This window comes from Zalophus californianus, chromosome 15, assembly GCF_009762305.2.
Source record: "Zalophus californianus isolate mZalCal1 chromosome 15, mZalCal1.pri.v2, whole genome shotgun sequence".
NCBI lineage: Eukaryota > Metazoa > Chordata > Mammalia > Carnivora > Otariidae > Zalophus > Zalophus californianus.
In genome coordinates, this window is record NC_045609.1 from 32,879,373 (window position 1) to 32,904,167 (window position 24,795).

A 24,795-nucleotide genomic window follows, 5' to 3' on the forward strand; every position below is an offset into this window, starting at 1 on the left:
GCAATGTGAGTTGGCTCAAGTCACCGCACCACCTGAAACCTTTGCTACCTCTTCTTTGCAAAGGACATAGTAATAGTTTCTTTGCGGGGTTGCTGTGAGCATAATGAGATACTCTGGGGAAAGCTCCTGGCACTTTGTGTTCAACAACTGACATTTTCTTCCTCCATCTCTGCTCTTACCATCTTGAAGTGAGCACTTTGGTGAAAATGATCAGGAAGTAGAGGAGGCTGAGATGGGGTAGGGTGGTGGGGAGAGGGGAGAGCTTACTCGTGGCTCCTGAGCCTCTGGGCCCTTTAACTCCAGGTGGGGAACCCCTTTAGAGCCTTCTTCCTCCCCTCTTCCTTTGCTCCCAGCATTCTTCCTTGAGTCACTGCCAACTTGCTCTTCCTGACCCAGAGAGGAAGATTTGCCCCAGATCCAAAGAATGGTTCAGCAATGCCCTGGTCCAGCATGTGACTGGGCTGCCTTACGAAGACAGGCAGCTTATACTTCTTCTCAGAAGGGAGCTGCTGTGTAAGAAGTCTGTCTCCTCCGAAACTACCATGCTGTGAGGACACTGAGCGGGCCACATGGGGAGAGAGACACAGGCTGTGTGGAGGAGCGCTGAGGTGCCACACTTCGGAGGGAAGCCTTCTTGGGCTTTCCAGCCCAGCCCAGCCCCCCTGCCAGCTGAAGGCAGCAGAATGACTAGCCTCACCTGATGCCATATGGAAGAGAGGAGCCTTCCAGATGTGTCCTGTCAATCCACAAATTTGTGAGGAATAATACCTTTTTGCTGTTTTAAGTCATTAAGTTTAGAGATGGTTTGTTATACAGCAGATAAATTAATAGATAAATGAAACTCTTTCTCTATAATACATATTTTATGTACAATGTGTATAATGTTGACTTTTCCTTAAAAGATTTTATTTTTAAGTAATCTCTACACCCAGCGTGGGACTAGAACTTACAACCCTGAGATTGAGAGTCGCATGCTCCATCAGCTGAGCCTGCCAGGCACCCCTAATGTTTGTTTGTTTGTTTTTAAGATTTTATTTATTTATTTGAGAGAGAGAGCAGAGGGAGGAGCAGAGGGAGAGGGAGAGGGACAAGCAGCCTCCTTGCTGAGCCTGGAGCCTGATGCAGGGCTCTATCTCACAACCCTGAGACCAGGACCTGAGCCAAAACCAAGACTGAGCCATCCAGGTGCCCCCTCCATGTTTATTTTTATTAGTTTTTCTGAGCCATTTGAGAGGAAGCGGCAGAAATCATGACCCTAAATAAATACTCAGGTGTGTATCTCTAATGAACCACACATCATCTTACAGAACAGTACAGTTATCAAATGCAGGAAATACACCACTGACACAATATTAGCAATCGCTTGGCCCCTACTCATACTTTCTCAATTATCCCTTAAACCATGTCTTTCATAGCATTTTTTTTTTCAGCTCCAGGATCGGGTTCAGGATTACACATCATACTTAGTGGCTGTATCAGTTATATGTAGCTGCGTAACAAGTCACTCCAAAGCTTCATGGCCTAAAACAACCATTTTGATCATCCCACAGTTTCTGTGGGTCAAGAATCTGGATGTAGCTTAGCTCTTTTGCTCAGGGTCCCTCAGTCAAGGTGTCAGCCAGGGTTCCTGTGATCTCAGGGTTCCACAGGGATGGGATCTGCTCCAAGGCTCATTCAGCAGGTGTTGGCAGGATTTAGGTGGTAGCACTCTGTTGGCCCGAGGGCCTCAGTGCATTGCCACATGGGACTCTCCACAGGGCAGCTCTGAATTCAAGCAGGCTGAGAAGAACCAGAGAGGATGTAGCAAGACAGAAGTCACAGTCTCTTATAACCTAAATTATGGTCTTTTGTAATCCAGAAATGACATTCCCTCACCTTTGCTCTATTGTATTCATTAGAAGCAAGTCGCCAGGTCTGGGCGCACTCGAGGAGAGGGGACTGCACAAGGGAGTGAAGGCTAGGAGGTGGGGTCCTTGGGGGCCATCTGAGAAGCCTGCTTACCACAGTGCTCACATCCCTCTTGTCACTTCTAATCTGGGGTGGTTTAGTTGTTTTCTTTGTCTTTGACATTTTAAAATATCACAAGCCAGCTGTTTTGTCAATGTCCCTCAGTTTGGGTTTGTCCGCTGTGTCCTCATGATTAGATTCAGGTGGTGCATCATCTTTGGCAGGAATACTTCATACTCAACATTGTAACCTTCCCAGTGTAGCATAGCGGGAGACACATGATGCTGGTGTGTCCCATGATTAGTAATCTTAACTTGGATAAGTTAAAATGGTACTCAGGCTGCCACATTCTTACCCACTATGCCATTCTGCCTCTGGCCTGGAAAGTTCTTTTCTCAACAGGGTAAAATTTTTCAATTTTTCAAACAGGGTAAACAAAACAGTACAAAACAAAACAAGACAAAATGAGACCAAATCTCTTGACAGAGCAACTGTGGGAAGAATTTGAGCCTGCAAACTCTTTTAGGATGAAAATCCCCAATGTCCTGTCAGAACTTTACCCTCCCCCTCTCATTTGCAACCAAGATACCCTCAACCGAAGGCCCAGGGATTGGCTGTCATGCCAGCCCAAAGGAACCTGTTTCTTTCAATTGCTGGTGCCTTCATCTAGAAAGCCCTGTTCCATCCCTGCCTTCTGGTCAGCCTGCAGAACTCCAGTCCATCTCTGAAGCCCAGGCCTGGGGTCTTCAGCTCCAAGAATAAGGCTACAGCACTGAACAACTCCAGGGGCCCCCGGAGCTGTGCAAAGCCTGTGATCTTGTTCTGGAGACACCCACCCCCTTGCCCCCGGGCCCAGCCTCCCCTCACATAGCACACAGTATCACTAGAATTTATCAAGATACAGATCTGTCTTCTCTGGACAGAAGGTGAGAGCAGGGCTTGTCCACCTCTCTGGGTCCCCGTATCCAATACGTGCTCCAGAAGTACTGGGTGAACACAGGAATTTTGCAGTGGCTCCTTGTGCTCCTCCTCCCACCCCTACCTCAGGAACACTGTACCCCTCTATAATCTGGGGGTGACACAGTCCTAGATTTCAGCCTTTGCATCCCCTGAGGTGCTTACAAAGTTCTGGCAATAAAATCCCAGATTCCATGTGGTTGACCAGAAGACCTCCCTTATAAGGCCAGCAGGTGCAGTTAAATGTAGCTTCTTGACAGATTTGTGAGGCTCCAAAGAGGCCCTCCCTTCAGAGAAGAGATGATGGGGTCTGGAGAAACCCGCCTGTTTTGGAAACTGGCTAGAGAGCACGCAGACTGATTCTAGAGCAGAGGCCTGCAACCTGTGGATGAGGCCCAAGGCAGCCAAGGCTGCAGGAGATGTGGAGAGGGCCTCAGGATGCTTAACCAGGAGGTGACTTTCGATCTCTGTTCCCACCAAATTTCTCGTCCCTTGGAGCAGGTCACAGAACTGTTAACAATAGAACTGAAGCACCCAGTTGGATTTTTCTGCCAAAAGAGACACTGAGGTCTCACTTCACAATCTGGAGCACTTTGCTCATGTCCCCTCCAGTCCACAGTCCCGGGGGGCAGCTTGGGCTGGTCCCTCCCCAGATAATGAACAAGGACCTCTGACTTCCCCCACCTGTGAGGACTCACCCCTGGGGAAGGCCTGGACCATGCTCTGTCCTGTTCGGGTTTCTTTTCTACAAATGTTGAAAATGACAATGGAGGCAAGTGCAGATGTTAGCGTTTTTGCCTTTTGGGGCTTTCCTGTTTCTCCCTTTCGGGAAATGACTTGTTGTTCTGAACCCTATACTATCCCGTTAAATGCCAGGACCACTGTCTTCAAGAGGCCCGGATTAGCTCATGGCGCTAAGTGCTGAGAAGACTGAGAAGAAAAGCCTCAAGCCCGAATCAAAAGCCCTGGAGCCCAGGACACCACAGAATTCGGGGCAGCGGGAGTCTCTGTTATATGTACTCCCGAACAGGGAGTCTCTGTCTTTCAATTCCCAGCACTTCACCACACTCCTGGTGAAGTTGGCCTTGCACCCATGAGCCGGCGCTGCCTAGCTGGGCGCTGCCCCACGTGTGGGAGGCAACCGGTTCCCACTCGTCGGCTGGCAGCACCCACCTCACCCTCAGCCAGAGACGCCAGCTGCCCAGAGGGTGGGAAGATAACGCGAAGCCGCCCTGGCTGGTGCGCGGGCACCCCACTTCCTTCTGGCTTCCCGGGTGTCGCACTGAGGGAACTCTTGACTGGAGGCGCGAGAAGGCGGTAAGGTGGGTAGGTGACCTGTGACCTCCCAGAGAGGGTGTGCTGTGGTCTTTGAAGGCCCAGAGGACCATCATTTGGACCCCCACCCCGCCCCGGGGCCGAGGACCAGCGCAGCGAGAGGGATCTCTCGGGGGAGAGAGAGGATGGCAAGCCGGTAATGCCTTGGGAGGCTCTGGCAGGGCGAGGCCGCGAGGATCACGCCGCCTCTCCCCCCACCTACCGACCCCGGGGCCGGGAGCTCCTCCCAGCCACTCTGGAGGGGGTGGGGGATCCGAGAGGCCCCCCAGCGAGTCCCCCGGGGAGGCGGGCGGAGGTGCAGCGCCCGGAACAAAGACCCACAGAGGGGTCCTGGAGCGCGCGGCTCCCCCGGGGCGGGGGCGGGCCACCTCCCTCCCTCCCTCCTCCCCTCCCTCCCCCCTCAGCTCCTCCCTCTCCTTCCCTCCTTCCACCCAGAGGCCCGGCCGGCGCGCAGCCCAAGCTGCCCCAACTTCGCCAACGGTTCCCAAGTTGCCGGGCGCGCTGGGCTGGGAGCTGGGTGGGGTGAAGAAGGAGAGGAGGAGGAGGAAGGCTCCCCGGGCGCCTTGGACGCGATTCAGGAATCCGCCGCCGCCGCCGGCCGCTCGCCGGCTCGGGCCCGAGCGGGGAGGGCGCCAGGCAGGACCGCTCGCTCGCTCGCTCGCTCGCTGCGCAGGACGGCGCCCGCCTGGCGCCGCTTCCCGCTCGGCGTGCGAACCGGCCGGGCCGGGCCGCGCCTCCCTCCCTCCTCCCCGCCGCCGCCGACGCCGACGCCGCCGCCGCCGCCGCCGCCTCCGGGGAGGGCGCAGAGCCCGGGCCGCAAGGGATCGGAGCCGCCGAGCCGCCTCTGCCGCGTTCTGCGCAGACGGCAAAGTTGCGAGCGGATGCTGCAGGCGCCGGACCCCAGCCGCGGACAGTCGGATCCGCCCCCGCCGGAGGAGGCTCGGCGGCCGGGGTAAGTAGGGCGCCGGCGTCCCGGAACCGCCTCCGAGGCCCGGGCAAGGCCGCCCAGCCGTGAGCCCCCCAACCTCCCCTGTACGGGCGGCCTGCCAAACTTTGGAGGAAGAGGGGGAGAAACGGAGCGTGGGAGAGGGAGTTCCCCGCCCAGGGAAAACTCTACGCAGGCACCCGCGACCCCCAGACGCAACCCGCGCTCAGATTCACAGCTGCCAGGTACTCGCAGCTCATCATCATTCAAGCCACAGACACACCGCGCGCTCGCCGGGAGCACAGCCACGCCGACCCCGCACAAGCTGCAGGCCAAAATTTACAGTTCCGGGGGTGCGGGGGTTTGGATCTTTAGACCAAGCATGCCCTCCTGCCCTCAAATAAATCCATGGTCTTTGCTGCCCCTGCAGCCCCCCAGTGAGGAGCCCCCAAAGCGCGATGGGCCGGGGAAGGGCTGTCTTTGAAAGTCGTGGCCGGCACCCCGAGGCTAGAAGTGGGGAGGGGAAAGCGAATACTGCAGTCGGATCTCGGGGTTCATCAGGAGCGAGTCTGGTGTGGAAAACTCGGTGTCTTGGTGATGTGTCTGGGTGTGCGCAGCTCTTCCGGAGGCGAGGCCGGGAGAGAGGAGGGAGTGATTCATAAACTCGGACCCGGCGTGCTGGGCTCTGTGAGCAGAGTAGAAAAGGCTGCAGGCCGGTGCTGCGCTGCGCGGAACAGCTGTGTGATGGCAGTGACAGGGCCTGGAGGAAAGCACACAAACCCTTACCCCGCCATCCCCCCCCCACCCCCCACCCAGCGGATGTGTTTCCTCAGAGGGACTTCCAGGAGGACCAGCGGAGGAGATTCCCGCCCTGGATGTGTGTGTGTTCACCGGGGTGGGGGATGTTTAAGACTCCTGAGGTCAGGAAGAAACCAGGGCGGTGCGGGAGCCCTATTTATTTTCACTGCCCCTGAAGCTGTGTTTGCTTTCAGATGCACTGGTGTGCTGGGGCCCCAGGATGTTTCAGGGATTGTCCTGGACCTAGCCCAGTGCTTGGCACCTGGTGGGTACTCAGTAAGTAGTCGTTTGATGATTAAGGATACCAATAATTAATATTTGGTAAGGACTTACTATGAGCCAAGCCTGGTGGCCTCAGCTGGGTTGGAATTGGTCTTCCTGCAGAGGGGGCCCTGAGTGGTTCCAGGGAGCCCTGCGTGATTTGTCTGGAGAAGTGGCCCAAGCAGCATGTTCTAGGCTGCCGTGTGGGCTGGCACTGGGGAGTTGATATCTCATCATTGGCCTATGCTCCCCTAAGAGGGGCAGCAGGAAAGTCTCCCATTTCTACATTTGGCTAAGCAAGGGATGGTGTTGGGTGTTTCTTCTGGCTCCTGTTGGCCTGGCTGGAAATGGGTCTCATGAAGCGTCTAGGGGCTGTGTCCTCCAGCAGGGGCTTGGCTCTGTAGTGGCAGCAGGTGGAGGGGTAGTCGCAGTCCCTGTACTGAGCATCAGGTGGTTTCCTCTGTGTCAGCTGGCATGAGTTTCCCAGAGGAGCTGAAACATCTCATGTTCCTGGAACTGGGATTAGAAGCAGTTTTGGGAGCGATTCCCTGTTGGCATGGGATTGAGAGCGTGCAAGGATAGGGGACAACCTGACCATGGAATCACAAGGAAATGTGTCATTCCCCTGCCCCTTTGTGACTAGGTTCAGTCTGCATTTCAAGCTTCAAAATGGTCTCAGTGCTGAAATTAGCAAAGTATATGGGCAGCACCAGAACTGTGGCCCCAGATGAAAGAGGGAGTGACCCGGACTTGGCCATCTCTAATTTCAGGGGGACTGCTGCAGCCAGTCCCTTCCCCATATCACCTTCCCACCCTGTGTCTTTGGTGAATCAAGAGCTTTACGTACATTATCTCATTAAGCCCTACATCCCTATGAAGTTAGCGTTTTATCGCTCTTTTGCAGATTAGGAAACTGAGGCTCAGAAAAGTTAAGTAACTTTTCCAAAGCCACACAGCTAAGGAGGAACAAAGCTGGGGATTTGAACGTGGACGGTCTGACCCTGGAACTCAGGCTGTCTCCACCATGCCAGGCTGTCTCTACGGTCCCCACTGGTTCTCCACGGCAACAAAGAAGCTACTTACTAACATGGTCCTGGGGCCTCTGACTGCAGTCCTTTTTCCACACACTCTGCCCAGACTGGGTTACACCATGGGCCATGGGAAATCAAAGTCTGGGTGGCTCCAGGCTGCGAGAACCTTCCATGTAGTACTGGAGTCGGGAAATGATGGAGATTTGGAAGTGATTGAGGGGAGATACTGCAGTGATTCCAGTGAGAGATGATTCACTGCTTGTCCGAGAAGTGGGGACAAAGCTGTCACTTGCGACCATACAAGTCATAAGTTTGGGTTTGGGAGAAATGGCCAGGCAAACATTGTCAAATGGATTACTCTCTTCCTTTCTTTCTTCGGCCCTCACCTGAGTGGAAATCTGTCACACAGGATAATCAGCCCTCCCCTGCCACCTCCTGCCTGGTGGCTGTCCTTCCCACACCTGCCAGGTGCCCTGGGGTGGTTTCTGGTCCCCAAGAGAGATGGGTGGGCAGAGCTGGAGTGGGGGAAGATGACACACGGCTCACCTGGTGGTCCCTAGTGAGTACTTTCCCCCACATGCCCCACAGAGGGACAGTGGTTATCATTCCTATTTTACAGAGGAGGACAGGGGGCTCAGAGAGGTGCGGTGGATGCCCAAGGTCACGAAGCTAGGGAACTGCAGGCTATATGCTGCCTCCAGGCACCCCTGCAGGCACTTAGGGGCAGCTGTGTTCTCAGTCTGGTTGGTGCTCTATACCCCATAAAGGCTGAGAGGGGTGCTTCTCACAGCTCTGCCCACCCCCATCTCTGCCCAGGATGTCCATATACAGGAAAAACCGGCAGTCTTAAATAAGGAGCAGAGGATGAGCACTACCTGGCTAGCCCCTGCCCACCTTCCCCAGGAAGCCCATGTGGGTGAGTTTCGAGAGCCTTGACAGCTGAGCTGTAGGTATTGGAACCCACTCTTGCCTCTGCTGCGGAGTGGGCATGCTGTCCAGGATGGAAGTTGGGAGACTGGGTTTGGGGAGAAGCTGCTCCACCCGAGGGATAGGGGCTGCTCATCTTTGCACCCTGGCTCCATCCCAGCGTCTGAGACATGGAAGTACTTGGGACCGTCGTCAGGTGATGGGTGAAGCCCGGGGAGGGGCCTCGGGCGAGCGCCTCTGCTGGGAAGTCATAAAGCAGGGGAGCCAAGGGAATCCTAGCCATGAGGAAACGCTCACAGAGGTCTCTGCCCTGTCATGAAGTCATGCAGGAGGAAAACAGCTCTGCGTTTCATTCCTTCAACAGAAGTAAGAAATAAATGTCATCTCTTCTTCTCTGATGACTAAATAGATGATAGAATGCTGCTTATTCTGCCTGAGCATGTGGCTTCCACGGCTGGGTGTGGGGCGGTCCCTGGCCAGCTGGACAGTTTGTTCTGTGCTTAGAGGTGGACACGCTCAGTCTTTGGCCCCATTGCCCCAAATCTGGCTGGTTGCTCCCCCCACCCTTATCCACCACCATGGAGAGAGGGGGCAGGCAGGCCACGGGAGACCCGGGCCACCAGCAACTGCACCCCGTCTTGACTCTCCCCTCCACATTTCCCCCGCCTCCCCCCCCACCCCCCCCCCACCCCCCGCTCCACAAAGATGGCTGTGTGCTGAAGGACTGTGGGTTTCTCTGGGCCCTGAGAAATTTATCACTGGGGTTCTAGAGGACTCTCTGAAAAGGATTTGGAGGAAAGTGTGGAAAATAAATAAGCCAGTTCCCAGTTGAGCTTCTCCTGAATACCACAAGTAAACAGCCATCCCTGAGGCCAGCCTGGGAAGCTCTGTGTTGACCTCCCATGGTTACACCTGGCTCACTGGCTGCTTTTACTGGCTCCCCCCTCCCTCCCCTCTCCCCTCCCTCTCCCCTGTCCAACCCCTCCTCCTTGACTTTGAGAGCCTCAAAAGTCAGGGAACACACAGGCCCAGACTGCTGGCCTGTCCTTGTGCTGCGGGAGGTTGGCACGCTGGCTGCTGGGTCCAGGAGGAACATGAGGGAGGAAAGTCCGCCTAGAGTGCCGGCTCAGCCCTGCTGCACCTGAGCAAGCCTCCCAGCCTTGGCCCCACTCAGCGAGGCAGAAGGGTGGTCTCCCAGTTGGTGAGTTGGACTTTGATGGTGGAGAATGGTGGGGCTTTTTCCAGTTTTGTGGCACCTGATGAAGTTTTGCGTCTTAAACGTCCATTTAGAGTGGATGAACCAAAGTTAATTTTCCCCTTTCGTGTCCCCCTCCCCACACACAAGGTGGGGCTCACATGTGAAGAAACCCCCAAAACCTGTACATTTACCTTGAAGAGCTCTCGGGACTAACTAGAATGTCAAGGTTCTTTGCTTTTGGCCGGAGTCATATCAGATTAGGCCATATCAGCTTAGGGTGCTGGTGGTGTAAGTTGACACTGAAGGTTTCAGGGAGCTCTGGCACTGTTGAGAGTTGCTATGTCTATAGGGTAGGAAGCAAATTCATGATAGCTTAATAACTTCAGTGCATTTATTTATTTTTTTTTAAGATTTTATTTATTTATTTGACAGAGAGAGAGCACGAGAGGGAAGAGGGTCAGAGGGAGAAGCAGACTCCCTGCTGAGCAGGGAGCCCGATGTGGGACTCGATCCCGGGACTCCAGGATCATGACCCGAGCTGAAGGCAGTCGCTTAACTAACTGAGCGAACCAGGAGCCCATAACTTCAGTGCATTTAGTTGAGCCCCTCTAAAACCCAGCAGTGCCTAGTGAGAAGGGAGAACCAGAGCTCTGGGTGGGGGCAGTTCCTGACTGGGACCCAGAGAGTGGCTGAGGGGTCTCTCCATTGTATGTGACTGTACCGAGCTGGGTGGGCAAACTGAAACCTCTGCGATCTGGGGAGCAGGCACTGCCAGGAGGCTGTGGGTCCTGCCCTGGCCAGGGAGCCTGTTTGTCATGCTGCTGCCAGGCTGCCGAGAGAGAACTTGGGGGTGGGCTCCATAACTTGCAGCCCTGGAGAGAGAGAGGCTGCATACCCACCTACTCAGAGACCATCACATCATCATAGGCTGAAATAAACACACACACACACACACACACACACACTCACACTCAGATATGTCCCACACACACAGATATTTCAGTAAACAGCTGGGCACATTATATACCAAAACATTTGTAGGCACGAGTGCATGCGTGCACACACAGATACACAAGCACAGGGACACACTCATTCCAAAAGGCAAATTATGTCACGGTTAAGAGCACATATCCTGAAGCCGGAATGCTCGCAGTCCTGCTTAGTGGCTGTGTGACCTTGGGCAAATTACTTAACCTCTCTGGGCCTTCGTTTCTTAATTGTAATAGGTCATAGGTAAGAGGGCTGTCAGTGAAGTAATATCTGTGAGGAGTTTAGAAATGTGCCTGTACATAGAACTAGGCCAGTGTTACAGGTATTATTCACCACATACCCTCTGCCCCAGATAGTCAGACTCAGGTTCACAAGACTTCTCAGAGAGGCACCCACAAACTTGTCAGTGAGTGGAATCAGTCACTTTGTACTTTCTGAGCCCGGATTCTCAGAATGTATGCCATTTGCTGTACTAGACCCAAATTAGAATTTATTAGGAAAATAATTTCATCTTCCCCCAGAAAGCTCATTATTTTAAAACAGTGTTGTTACCCCCCCTCCCCTGCAAGGAAGGGCGGGAATTCCTTTAGCAGCAGCGGTTTTCAAACTAGGTTACACGGAGCCCCAGAGTTCAATGGGGACCCCTCAGAGGCCTGATGGGAGGAGGCTCCGGGCCTCTCCCCTCCTTGTCTGTTGTACACATCGGGCTTCTGAGGGAAGTTCTGGTTCAGAAGGCTCCACAGCTTCGCCCTTTGAAAGCCCCCCTCTCCCGGCAGACCTGCTTCCCTTCTGTGTGCGTTCATGCCTGTTCACACATGCCGAGCGCCAGCGCGAGCCCACGCAGCCACCTGACGTGTGGCCCCGGGCCTCCCCGACTCTTTCCCCACTTCCCTCTTCTCCCTTCCCCTCCAGCTGCCTCACCATCTGCAGGATTCTGGAAAGTGCTAGGGGGTCGGAGCCAAAGCAGCGCTATCTGAGGAAATAATTTTGAAAACAAACTGCTCCCCGCCCCCCCCCCAAGCTGGGACTGCACCAATTTTCAGCAAGACATTTCACAACTCACATCACGCCTAGGGCACATGGGCCTGGCCGCCGGCACCTGCCTCTGCTCTGGACACGGCCTGGGGCCCATCGCTGCAGGGTCAAGGACAGAGGTACCTGAAGAGGCCCGAGATAGAAACCTAGCACCTGTGAGGAAGGGGAAGTCAGCCTCTTGGGGGCTGGGGGTGGCGTAATGAAGAACCGAAACACCCCTGACCCAGAAGGTCGGGCCCCCTGTCTTGTTTTTATTCTGAGAGGAGCTGTTTTTCTCCCCGCACGGTTCCTCCTGCGTCTGCGCGTGGTGCAGGTGCCCCCCCCCCCCCCCCCCCCGTCAGGTACGCAGGAAGCACGAGCGAGGACTGTACCCCGCACACCTTCCGGGCCTGCGCTCGCTCGGTTCGCACAGGAAGCTCGTGAGGGAGGCTGCTTGTGATTGCCGTTTTGCAGTCAGGCACACCGAAGCCGACAGGCAGGAGAGGTTGCCCGCGGCCTGCAGCTCTGGGCGTGCAGAGCCCAGTCGCGCCCTGGGGCCCTGCCCTGTGCGAGTGCGAGCTGCCGTGGCTGAGGCCCAAGAGGACAGTCCCTTCATCACTGGCCGGGCCGGGCCGCTGCTTTGTGGCTCGGCGGCTCTGGGGAGGCTGGCTTTGGGGGTCGCCACAGCCCTGTGAGGGCACTGCGGTTGGAGGTTCGAGCCCCTGGCCCGCCCCCAGGCTGACCTGCACAGGGCATTCCTGATGGTACGACAGCCTGTTCTGCAAGGCCGCCCGTGTGCCCATCGCTGCTTCCCCTTGGCAGTGACCTGGGCTGCCAGTCTATGGCAGCTATGCCAGGAGAAGGGTTTTAAACTTGCAAAGAGGAGCTAGCAGATCGGGTGTTCCAGCAAGACAGAAGCCCCACCCTGGGGATGGTGCCCAGCTGCTCGGGATGCCGGTGGCTTCCATGGGCCCTGTGATCTTCCAGGTGGATCGTATGGCCCAGCCTCCCCTTCCCCAGCCCTCATCTTGTCCTCGCTGTGAACCCTGGTCCAGGCTGTCCTCATTCCTCAGACACAGGCATCCAGCTCTCTGTAGCCTCTCCAGCCTCTCCTTCCTGCTTTTCTTTTTTTTTTTTTAAAGATTTTATTTATTTATTCATGAGAGACAGAGAGAGAAGCAGAGGGAGAAGCAGGCCTCCCCACTGAGCCGGGAGCGATGCGGGACTCGATCCCAGGAGCCTGGGATCATGACCTGAGCCGAAGGCAGACGCTTAACCATCTGAGCCACCCAGGCGCCCTCCTTCCTGCTTTTCTTGGGGCCAGCTCCCATTCAGCCTCCGGCCTCCGCTTAGGTGTCCCCTCTGGAAGCCTAGGTCAGCAGCCCTCCCTGTGGCTGCCTGCACGTCCCCCTCGTCACACTTCACCGCGCTGCATGGCCATTGCTGCTTTCGTGGTCTGTGGGCTCCTGTGGGTAGTGAGCTCTGTGAGGCAGGACAGCATCTGCCTTGCTCCCCTTGGTGTCCCCAGCGCTTCCACACGCCCAGTGAGTCCCCACCTGACTATGGAACTGAGAGTGATGGATGTGACATGAAGCTTCACCACGCAGGATAGGACAGTGTCCATCCTCCCAGGACGGGATGCTCCCGTTAGGGAGCGGTCAGAGTGTGGGCGGGGGGGGGGGGGGGGGGGGGGGAGGGAGGCGGGGGGGGGCAGTCGTGGTGAGTTGGAGGAGGCAGCTGACGTGGACCAGAGGCTTTGTGTGGGACTGAGTGGCAACAGGAGAGTGGGACCCTGGGCACGTGACCTGTCTCAGTCATTATCCTATGCGCTGGGCTGGGCTGGGGTCCTGACAATGGGCCTGAAACCTTCTGAGAGGCCCCTTTGAATTAGGTGGGCTGGGGGGGGGGGGTTTGGTTGCACTCTGGGCCCTACTGCTCAACCCCATCAGCAAGTGGTTCTCAGTCCTGTCCCCTTATGGAAGGATGTCTGTCCAGCCCGTCCAGCCCCTCCAGGGTTCAGACCTGCCCCCCAGGCAGTGCAGGCCTCCTGTGGCCGAGTCCTTTCCCCTGAGCAGAGAGAAGGAAGCCCAGCTGGCAGGCTGCCTCCCGGGGCTGGTTCTAGCTACAGCCCTTGAGCCGTTCTTGCAGAAGTAGTGGGGCCCACGAGTGCTAGATTGTCCTCCACACCACCCAGGGAGCACACATCAGGTGCTTCAGCCTGGGCCTCGCCTGTCCAGGTACTGCATGCCTGCTCATGCCTGACACTGCACAGGGTGTCCTAGGGGTAGCAGAAGGTGCCCCCAGGCTAGAAAGGGAGAGGAGACTTGGGCACAGATAACTGCCTTTGAGTCCAACTGTGATGAGCCCACACAGGTGGACATGAGGGAGCACTGGGGGAGGGCTTCATGGACGAGGTGGGCATGCAGGTGCAGGGAGGGAGACTGAGCAAAGGCACAGGGTGGGAAAGCTCAGCTGGAATGCAGAGAAGGGCGAAGTGTAATTGGTAGGGTGCATGAAGACCGGAGATGAGGCAGGATGGAGCTGTGGTTGCAGTGTGCAGGCTCTAGAGGTGGTCTGCTTGCAAGGAAAGGGAGCCCTGCTCCTCACCTGCTGTGTGACCGTGGCCAAGGTGCTTCATCCCCTTGTGCCTCAGTTTCCTCATCTGTAAAATGGAGATGCTAACAGTACCCACCACATGGGGGTGATAGAAGAAGAAAATGTTTCCCTATACAAGTGTTCGGAGCGGTGCCTCATGTACCGTAAGCATCAAGAAGAATGAGCTATTATCCTTATTTTCTAAATAAACGAAGCTAGAAATGTCAGTTGAGGTCATATTGAGGCTCCTGAATGCCATATTTTCCATTTGCTAAGCGCCTGCTGTGTGCCAAGTAGTTACAGACCGTGTCACTAAGCCCCATACAGCCCAGCAAGGTTGTTAGCCATGTGTCCATTTTCCAGATGAGGAAACTGAGGTTCAGAGAGGCAGGTTAACCCACCCCGGATCACTCAGCCAGGAGGAGTGGGGGGCAGTAATGAAATCCAAGTCTCTCTGGCAGTTCGGTCTGTCCGTGTGGAGATTGGAGAGACATGACAGTACCATGGGGGTCACAGCCTGGAGCGGCACCCGGATGCTGTGTCATGGGCCCCTGGGGCAGGGAGGGCAGGAGGGGACAGGGAAGGAGAGATACCCTGCCAGCCCGGAGGGCACGGAGACAGGGAGCCCTTGAGGCCGCAGCACACAGCTCACCATTCACAGCCAGGCACACCACTGAGTCATTCTGGGAAAGCCTGACATCACTGAGCCTCACTGTCTGCTGCCTACCTACCGGTCTGCCGTCTGTGGGCCTCCGGTGACCGTGTGCCCAAAGTCCTGCTAGGGACCCCCCCGTCCACCCCGGGGAGCAGGGCCACGGCAGCTTTCTGGCTTCCTGTCCTGGCTTCTCCTTCCCAGCTGCTGTTTCCTGCTTTCCAGAGTTCCCTTGCCTGCCTGGGGTCCCCACCACACCCCTTACTCATAAGCTCAGCTGTGGCAGAGCTTCTGGAAGTGGTGATAGGCATGAAGAACTTCCAAAGGTACCTCCTTGCCAGGCCTCTGATTGGAATTCTGGGCATTCCAGTGTTGGAATCACTTTGAAAAAGTAAAGCCTGGATGAGCTATGTGCCCAGCACTATGCCAGGTCCCAAAGGCCTCTGCCTTCCTGGTAGGTACAGTTGAGTACCTGAGAGCTCTTTATGTACTAAGCGTCCTCAGGCTGGGTGATGAATTTGCATCAGTCTGATTGCATAAGGTAGCCCCATTTTACAGATGCCAACACTGAGGCCCAGAGAGGTTAGGTGACTTGTCCAAGGTCACACAGTCAGATTCAAATCCTCAGCTGTCCAACTTTAGCTGTGCCTACGCTCTTAGCCACTCCATGATCCAGCTGCAAAATGAAGCCCCCAGAGAGTCATAGGAGCTAGGGTGTATGAACCTATGCCTGCCAAATGGTGTGGTGCAGACAGGAAGTGCCAGGAGAGTTTTCATCTTTCAATGTGAATCACTCCCCAGAGTTTCTTGGAGATGGTGGATCTCCAAGGAGGTGGCAGAGAGCCCCCAGCTTCTTGGCCATGCAGACCCTGCTGATGTGGCCATTTGGGGTGAAACTCACCTCTCCGGAAGGAGCACAGGGGCTTGGGGGGCGCCCCTTCTATTTTTGGTGGGCCAGACCTGGAAAAAGGAGTGTGAGTCAAGAGAGGGGCCGAGTGCCAGCTTCCTCAGCCCCGTCTGCAGGCGCGGGATGCCAGCTCTGCCTGCCCCAGCCGGGAGGAGGGGCCAGGGCCCAGCCCTGTGCTGAATGGTTCCCTCAGCCTCCACAACCTCACGAGGGAGGCATGGTTAGCCCCATCTTCCAGGTGAGGACACTGAGGCTTATCGAGGTTTTTCTGGCTCACCTGAACTCCTTTGGCCTGAAAGGGGAGAAACCAAGAGTGTTAAGTTTTCTCTCTGCGAGGACGGGAGGAGGGAGAAGCTAGTCTCCCCTCTGACACTGGGTACAGGCCAGCTCTGTTCTCAGGCTTGCGTTTCCAATTCATTCTGCAGTCACTGGGTCTCCGTGTTGCCGTGAGAATGACCCTCTGGGGTGAGAGAAAAGCTCTGATTTCCCTTGGGCTGAGTTACCATTTTTCCAGGAGCACTTTTGAAGCCGTAGGGGCCCTCCTCAGGCTTCTGGGTTGGGCCCTTCTCCACCAGAGAGCCAGCCCCACCTTAGTGGGCCTGGCCTGGAAACAAAGGGCCTCCGCAAGATACCTGGCTTAGGTGATTACCTGGCTTAGGTGATTACCCGGCATGTGACTCAATGGACAGGTGCCGGATTCTCAGGGGTCCCTCATCCCCTTTTTAGTGCCCAAGCCCCAGGTTAGCCCAACTCCAGGTGCCCTCTCCACAGGTATGTGGGGATCCCCCAGGGTTCCACAGTCTGCAGGGTGGCTCCTCCTGACCTTGTCCCCCCTTAGCCCACAGAAGCCCCCAGGCTTCAGGAGTGGCCATCCCCCCACACCCAGAAGGGAGGGGACCCAAACCAGTTACTCCCCTCAACCACTACAGGAATAATTTCTGGAGAGTTGTTGCTTTTCTTGCAGGGAAAGTAGACTGTTAGTGTGACTGTAGGGGCAGTTTTGCTTCTCACTGCCTCCAGATTTTCCTTTGTGGCTTTGCCTCAGCTTAAATTCAAAGGCCTGTTAAAATGACTTCCAAAAGGAGAGTCTCACCTCAAAAGAACTTTACCTCTACTTCTATAGGTTAGAAAACTGATACCCGCTTTTAATTTTTTTTTTTTTTTTTTAGTTTGACTAGATTGTATAAATTAAGTAATACATGCCCATGGTACACAATTGGAAAGGTACAAACGGATCTAAGGTAAAAGGCACAAGCTGGAGAGTAGCTGCCCCGGACAGTTAGTGTGACCCCTGCCTGGGGTCGTTGCTAAGCCAGTGAGTGCTCCCTCCCAGGCTGTGCTGGCTGCCACATCCCAGCCCCCTCAGCAGTCATCTTGGACTCCACCCACGAGACCCAAAGGCCCCCACATCTCTCAGCCCCTGCAGCCCCAGCATGGCCCCTCAGCTTCAGCTTCCAGGGGTGGCATTCTGCTGCATTTTCTCCATTTTCCCCTCTTGTCTGGCTGGGCTGGGGCCTGCAGCTGTGGCCTGTGGGGTCAGGGCCCCACGCTGGTGATGTGACCGGACATACTGCCTCTTGGCCAGACTGACTGCAGGTTCACAGTCCCCTAGGTGTGGGGGCTCACACAGACAGGTCCACCCTTCTCCACTGCCTTTCCCAGTGAGACTGAGTGTGGGCCTCCCCTCCTCCCCCCCTCCCCTCCCTTCCTCTGCATCTTTCCCTTCTTCCCTCCTTTTTTCCTGACATATGTATGTGGTGCTGTATAGCAAATGGTAACTCTAATTCCTAAGAATGGGGCAAGTCAGAGAAATAAATAGTGCCAGGAGAGCAATGTGCTGGAGATTTGGTGTCAGCAAACCCTGCCCTTCACCTCTTGGCCTTGCGTCTCCAACTGGGTGACCTTGGGCAGGTTGCTTAGCTTCCCTGAACCTTACTCTCTCATCTGGAGAATGAAGGTGATGATGGTGGTAAGAAGCCAGGTTGGGCACAGGGCTGACCTGAGGACGAGGAGGAGCAAAAGGGCTTCCTGAGGAGGAAAGGGCGACAGATGTGTGTGTGGGGGGGGGGGTGGGCAGTGCTGTTCCTCTGGGAGACTGGTTATGGCCTTGGGCTGGATCAGGGAGGGCTCTGGGGACACGTGGGGTTTGGGCTCAGCCTTAGGGCAGACTTCGGCCAGGCCCGATGGCCTCTTAGGCGGCTTGGCCCCTGGGCTAATGGCTGCCTGCCCTCCTGTCGAAATGGCCTTTTCTTCTATTTCCACCCAGAAATGGACCCTCAGCTTTGTATTTTTTTTAAAGTAATGACTTTATAGTTTTATAATAGTGATAGATGCTTACTATGCAAAATTCAAGTAAAATGGACAAATACAGAGAAGAAAGCAACAACTCACCCCTCAGTTCCACCGCCCAGATGTAACCAGTTAGTTATTTCGTGCACATATATACATAGAAGAGGGGGCAGTAGAGAGGCAGTAAGTTTTATAAACATGGGAAAACGCACAGTTGAGTTTAACTTTTAGGCCAGCGTTCTAAGGAGGTTGTGTGCCCCAAAGCAGCCCCTCTCATTTGTTCCCCGTGTCCATGAGGGCATTGTGGTGGGGGGAGGACCCATACACTCTGCTCTTTAAAACCTCCTGATACAGACCAGTTACAAAAGGGGAGCCGGTTGAAGTCGGTACATACCAGCTCCAGAACAGTGGTTTTCAATCTTTGGACCAAAACACTCAAAAGATACACACCCGGAACTAACAAAAGTCTTATGAAGCCCTATGTATCTTCATCACACATGACACACTCTGATATTTTCAGTTCTACACCATTCTGTTGAGCTTTTTAAAAAAAAAAAAAAAAAGCTTGTCGACCTACCAAATTGAATGCAAGCTGGAGTTTGAAAAATAGCGCTCTAGAAGACTGATTTTCAGACTTTACACCAGACTCACCTGGAGAGCTTATTGGAACAGCTTGCTGTCCACCCCCCTGAGATTCTGGTTGAAGAGGTCTGCGGAGGGGCCCGAGAATGTGCATTTCCACCAAGCTCCCAGGTGCTCCTGCCTGCTGCTGGCCCCGGACCTCACTCTGAGATCCAACCTTCCCTAGGTTGTTTTTTAAAGCACTGTACTTCCTGCCAGAGACTTCCAGAGGATTTGCTTTATTCAACAGATGAGAATCGCTGATGGCTAACACAAGAATTTGGGTCTCTTGACATTTTGAGGGCGCCGGTCAGGCACTATCTTCAGGACCTTAAACACCACTCTCCTGAAATCCAGTTCACACTATATATCCAGTGCTGAACGCAGGAAAGGTCTGTGAAGCAAAGGGACATTATGCCCAGCCCTGGTTGAATTACCTGCCTCTTAAATCCCAAACCCACAGAACATAAAACCCTCCCAGCCTTTTGGAAAACACCGTTCCTCTATAGGCAATGAAAGGTGCCATTTACCATGGAGATTTCACCAATTCTGGTTTTTTAAAGGAAAGAAGGCAAGTCAGGCATGACCACCCCGTGGGGAAAGCTGTTTCCCTCACTCTGGTTGGGGTCCGCTGGGTTTCATTTGTTGTCCCTGGATCCCCAGCTTTCCCTGGAACCTCTTCCCGGCATGGCAGCTGAGTGCATGCAGCAGCACCCGGGCTCGCCTATGTTTTCAGCTGCCTCTGTTCCTCCAACCAGGGAACTCTCAGCCCCCACTCCTAATCCTCCCCCTTCATAGCCGTGGGGCCCCCTCCCCAGCCTTGCAGTCCTCTAGAAGCCAACCCTCAGCTGGGAGCAGCCTCATGAGGGAGGGAAGTGTTAAATGGGCACAGAGCCCCTCTGTTCCACTAACAATGGCCCGTTGATGACTGGATTCTGCCCAGGGTGGCCCCCTTGACTGGACTTACGGGAGGAGGAAGGACTCCAAGCCCCCCTTCCCCCAGGCAGCCATTTCTGGGTGTGAAGTTGATCCCAGCCCTCGGCCTCTGCCCACAGAACCTCATTCTTCAGGCCCTGAAACAACAGTGAGAAACCCACTCACCCCTCCTGCCCCATCCCAGGGGCAGTTCGAGGCCCCAGGAGTGATTCGGTTCTGTGGAACTCAACAAACATCTATTGGGGGAGTGAACCGCAGGCCCTGATATTTTGTAAAAGCTCTCAAAGGGATTCTCATTCGCAGTGGGGTGTTAAGCATCCCGGGTCTCCTATTGGTTAGACACTGCGCTTGCTGAGCACGGAAATGGTAAGTCTCCATTTAATGAGGGAGGTGCTTGTGGGAGGCTGAATAATGGCTCCCCGAAGATGTCTACACACGCACCCCCCACACCTGTGGATGTGTCACTTCCCAAGGTCAAGGGACTTTGCAGTGGAACTAAGTTAAGGATTGTTTGACGACAGAAGGGGAAGAGTGATGCCTGAAGAAGAGACTCAACCAACCATTGCTAGCTTGGAAGATGGATGAGGGGGCTACGAGCCATGGAAAGCAGGCAGCCTCTAGAAGCTAAGCTGCAAGTCAAGGAAGCAGGTTCTCCCCCTAGGGCCTCTAGAAGGAGCGCAAGCCTGTGGACACCTCGATTTTAGTCCAAACTGATCTTGGACTTCTGACTTTCAGAACTCTTCAGGTAATAAATAAATACGTGTTGTTTTAAGCCACTGAGTTGATGGTGGTGTGTTACCACGGCTACAGGGCTGTTGCTAACTCTGCTTTACAGATGCAGCACAGAGAGGTGAGGCAGTCAGCTGGGGTCACACAGCTAGTGAGTGGCAGAGCTGGAGCAGGAAGAATCCCTCACTCGGTGTGCCCCTCCACCTCACCACACTGCCCCTCCTCGCAGCCTGACAGACAGACAGACGTAGGTCCGGAGCGCCCTACCCACCCCCCCGCCCTGCCGCCTTCTTTTCCTGTGTCCTTTGTTAATGGTGGGGCCCATTCGGCCGAGAGGGGAGGATGTGGGGGTTGGCTGGGCAGGTGGAGGAAAGCTAGGGTGGGCCGGGTTGTCCCCAGGTGGAATGCCACATTTGAACGTGATTCTGGAAGAGCGGAGCCCACGGGCACTGTCCCCCATCTCCTCTGCCGCCTGTCGTCATGCTCTCGGGGCCACTCTGCCCCTGGGATCTGGCCCACGGCCACATGCCAGCCACAGGCTTAGGCAGGAGCAGCATTCAGCTCACTGTCACCCGCAGCCAGCAACAGCTGTTTATCTGGGCCAGCCAGCAAGCTCCCATTTCCTGGGAGGCCAGCAGTGGCCTTGTGCCTTCAGAGGATGTTTCTTCCAGGATGCCAAGAACCTTGTGTTTGAGGTCACATGCGTCTCTTTGAGGCGTGTGAGACAAGCAGAGGTCTAGAGAGTTGTCCGACGAGTTCCCGGTCAGAACTCTGAGCTGCCTGCTGCCGTGCGGCTCCCAGGCTTTGGTTAAACATGCTTGCTCACTGATACAACATAGTAGTTGTGTTCCTGAACCGTGGAGCCGACTGCCCGGGTTCAAAACCCAGCTCTACCTTACCTTGTGCCTGAGGGCAGGTGTTTGGCCTCTCCTTGCCCTAGGTGGGGGTGGTGGTTAGTAGCTAGGAGGGTACTGCCCCACCTTCCTCACTGGGTTGTGTTGAGGACCAAATAACATTTACGTGTGTGAAGTGCTTGGAAGTGCCTCGTTCATCGTGGTCACTGTTAGCTCGTCATTTTTCAGCTCCCCTAGGGTAGGGACTGTGTCTCTCCCTCCCTCTGCTGCCAGTGCCTCGGTCCCTCCATGGCCCAGGGCAAGTACTCTGCAAATGAGTTGACTTGTCCTGCATGAGCTTTTGTCATCCAGAGGCTCACTAGGTACTTTCCCCAGACTTTAACTTTTTACTAGTTCCCCCTTTGTTCAAACCCTCCTGCTCCTTCTTGCCTGGGAGCTGCGCAGTGGCCCAGAAGCAGCCTGAAGCTTGCTCCGCCCCTTGGTAAGTCCCAGGAGCAGTTCAGAGATAACCCAGAGGTCCCAGGTTCTCACCATTGCCAAGGCCACACCTGGCCGACCTGCTGAGCTCTCTCCGGGGTCCCTGGGCCTGGTGGCAGCACTGTTCGCACACCGAGTCTTGTGTGGCCTGACATGGACCCTGTGCCTACTCCCAGCGTCTCTCCTACTTGGAGCCCATGCCAGGCCTTCCGGCTGATGGGGGTGAGGGGCGTCACAAACCACGTGGGTCCGTCAAGTGCCGTCCCCCTTTCTCTTTCCCCTGCTGTGAGGATGGGCCTTCCTCATCCCCACTCAGCCTCCCCCACAAAAAGCCCCCAAGCTTATCCTTGCACATGAATAGACCCCAAGGGCATGGCCAGTTCATGGTTCTACAAAAAGCCAAACTCGGGTCCAGTTCGGACTCAGCTAGTTCAGTCTTCCTGCCCCAGGAAGGCCATTTTTGCTCAGCCTTACTACTCACCTCCAGCTGTATTTCCAAAGTCCTCTTTCAACCCCACCCCTGTGGTAAGAGCCAGTATCCCTTCCTTCTCTTCTCAGTTAAACTTTGTACATTTTTTAAGTTTTTCTTTTAATTCCAGTGAGCTAACATACGGTGTTATATTTGTTTCAGGGGTACAATATAGTGATTCTATAATTCCATACATCACCCAGTGCTCATCATGGCAAGTGCAGTCCGTCATCCCCGATTTTTAAATTGCAGTTTTGAGATAATTATAGATACACATGCAGTTTTAGGAAATAATACAGAAAGACCCCATGCACCCATTACCCAGTTCCCCTTGTGGTAACATCTTAACAAAACTCTGGTCCAAGGTCACAGCCAGGGCACTGACACTGACTGACACAGTCAAGATAGAGCACCACAGAGATCCCTCATGGTGCCCTTTTATATAACCACTTCCCTCCCGCCCCCACGCCTTCCTTAGCTCCTGACAGTACTGATCTGTGCTTTTCTTTTTACAATTCTGTCATTGCTAGAATTTTATATAAATGGGATCATGCAGTCCGTAACCTTTGGGACTGGCTTTTTTCACTCGATACCCCTGACATTCATCCAAGTTGTGTGTAGTACTCCAAGGACAGAAAGGTGTGAAATCTCCTGAGGAAGGTTAGTAAGTAGGAGAGAGCAGGAAGGGGATCCTGGGCTTACACCTTGAGAGCTTTTTCCTACCCAGCGATCCCAGAAATGTTGTAGTAGAGTTCATCTTCACAAAGGTGCCGAACAAGATGGGAAAGCTGTGTGACCATATTGAAAGGCACCCCCGGTCCCCCCACAGCTGCCACGGGCTTCTCCTGAACATTTTCACCCCTGATGCACCCGTATGCATGTATACATACTTCCGCACATTTCTGGTTGAATGGTGGCAGATCAATCAAACTAACAAAAGCTCCCAAGCCCACAAATGAGCACAGAATTTTGTAATAGAGTGTGACCCAAATGGAAATAATAGGGCACATGAGGAATGAGGGAAGGAAAGAATTCCATGGCCCAGAGATTCCTAGCCTTCTTAGGCTGCTCCTCCTAAAGTAAGAGTGGCCAATATGTGACATATGTGTTGACCCTTTCCCATCCTACATACATGGCAGACATCACTAGTCAAACACCACATTCTTTCTCTCGGAAAACAAGTTTGATTTCAGTCTTCTCACAATGCTCTAGGCAGTCAATACCAATCTATTGGCTTTGGCTCATGGGTTGAGGATTGCTTGCTGTCTGTAGCTTAAGCGCATTCTTTGGGTCAAGATGCTGGAAACCTGGTACCGTCACCATCTTTGTCAGGCTCCCTCTTGTGCTGGGTTAAGTTTATCACAGACCTTCTTAGGCAGACTTGGTCATTCAAGTAAACAGTAAGCACTAACTGTATACAGGGCAATGGATTAGAGCACAACTCCATATACTCTTTTTATTGTAGTTTACTTTATAACCACTTCCTTTAAAAAAAAAAAGGATGTATTTATTTATTTGAGATGGGGAGAGCGTGAGCAAGGGGAGGGGCAGAGGGAGAATCTTAAGCAGGCTCCACACTCTGCACAGAGCCCAATGTGGGGCTGGATCCCACAACCCACAGACCTGAGCTGAAACCAAGAACTGGATGCTTAACTGACTGAGTGACCCAGGCACCCCTATAACCACTTCCTTTTCTTTGGAAAGAGTATTAAGTAAACATGATAACAAATTCAAACAATACAAGAAGGTATGTGAAAAATGGGTCCCCATTCCCACCCCCGTTTCCCAGTTCCCCTCAACCACTCTTGCCAATTTCTTATTTTCCTCTCTAGAGGCAGTCTGTGTACCAGCACATGTGTGTGTCCACCCTGATTTTACACAGATGTTAGTAGACTTTGCACACTCTTGTCCCTTGTTTGTATCACTCATGCCTTGAACAGCATTTCACATCAGCCCATACAGAGCTGCCTCTTTCTTTTAACCACTGCAGAGTACTGCACTGACAAATGTACCATCATTCATCTAACGAGTTTTTGTTTGGGTTTTTATGTTTGTGCCTCTTAACAGACATTAAGATTATTTTCGGCCTTTTGCAATCGTGCATGGTTTCCTGTTGTGTGTGGCCTTGTGACTTCGCTAGTGTATCCACAATTGCTGGGTTAAAGAGCATGCATACTTAGAATTGGGATGGTTTTGCCAAACTGTCCTTCAAAAAGGACACTCCCATCAGCATGACAAGAGGATCCCGTGTTTTCGTTAGGGATGGAACAGGCCATGCTGCAGTTACAGACCCCCAAATCTCAGTAGCTTTGCCCAAAAAAGGCTTATTTTTCCCTCGAACCACCTCTGACGCAGGTTGGAGGGGCTCTCCTGTCAGCAGCTCGGGATCTGGACTGAGCCAGCTGGAACCTGTGGTCTCCAGTGCGGCCACAACAAGAGAAGAGAGGGCCTGAGGAACGTGTGGGGTCATCTGGAGGACCAGGCCTCGAAGCGGCTCACGTCACTTCCGCCCACATCTCACTGACCCGCTCCCGGTCATATGCCTCCACAGGCTGGGGAAGGCAGAGGGCATGCGGGCACTTGATGAGCACCGAGTGTCTGCCAGCCTGCCAGGTGTTTCTCCCTAACATTACCTGCACAGAAGATCACAGAAGATGTTGTCTTTCAATCTGATGTGTGAAAAAATGGGCATCATGTATCATTTCGATTTACCCTCATACGCTTTCCTTAGGCAACTGGCCTCAACCTTCTTCTGCTACGGTACCCATAGCAGATTATGTTCACACTCAAGACACACTCTGGGGGCGCCTGGGTGGCTCAGTCGTTAAGCGTCTGCCTTCGGCTCAGGTCATGATCCCAGGGTCCTGGGATCGAGCCCCGCAT

At 54.2% G+C, this 24,795-nt stretch overlaps 1 protein-coding gene across 3 annotated transcripts in view; it reads left to right on the plus strand.

Annotated features, from left to right (window-relative positions):
* Window positions 1-24,795, plus strand: part of CHST3 (carbohydrate sulfotransferase 3) — a 58,283-nt gene that overhangs the window by 24,951 nt on the left and 8,537 nt on the right. The window contains exon 1 of one of the 3 annotated variants that reach the window (XM_027596108.2): window positions 5,014-5,191. The exons of 1 other annotated variant lie outside the window; for it this stretch is intronic. The gene's annotated coding sequence lies outside the window, so the exon portion shown is untranslated. Of the gene's footprint in view, window positions 1-5,013; window positions 5,192-5,225; window positions 5,410-24,795 lie in introns of those variants that run through there. One more of the 3 variants, XM_027596109.2, reaches the window with a different exon arrangement.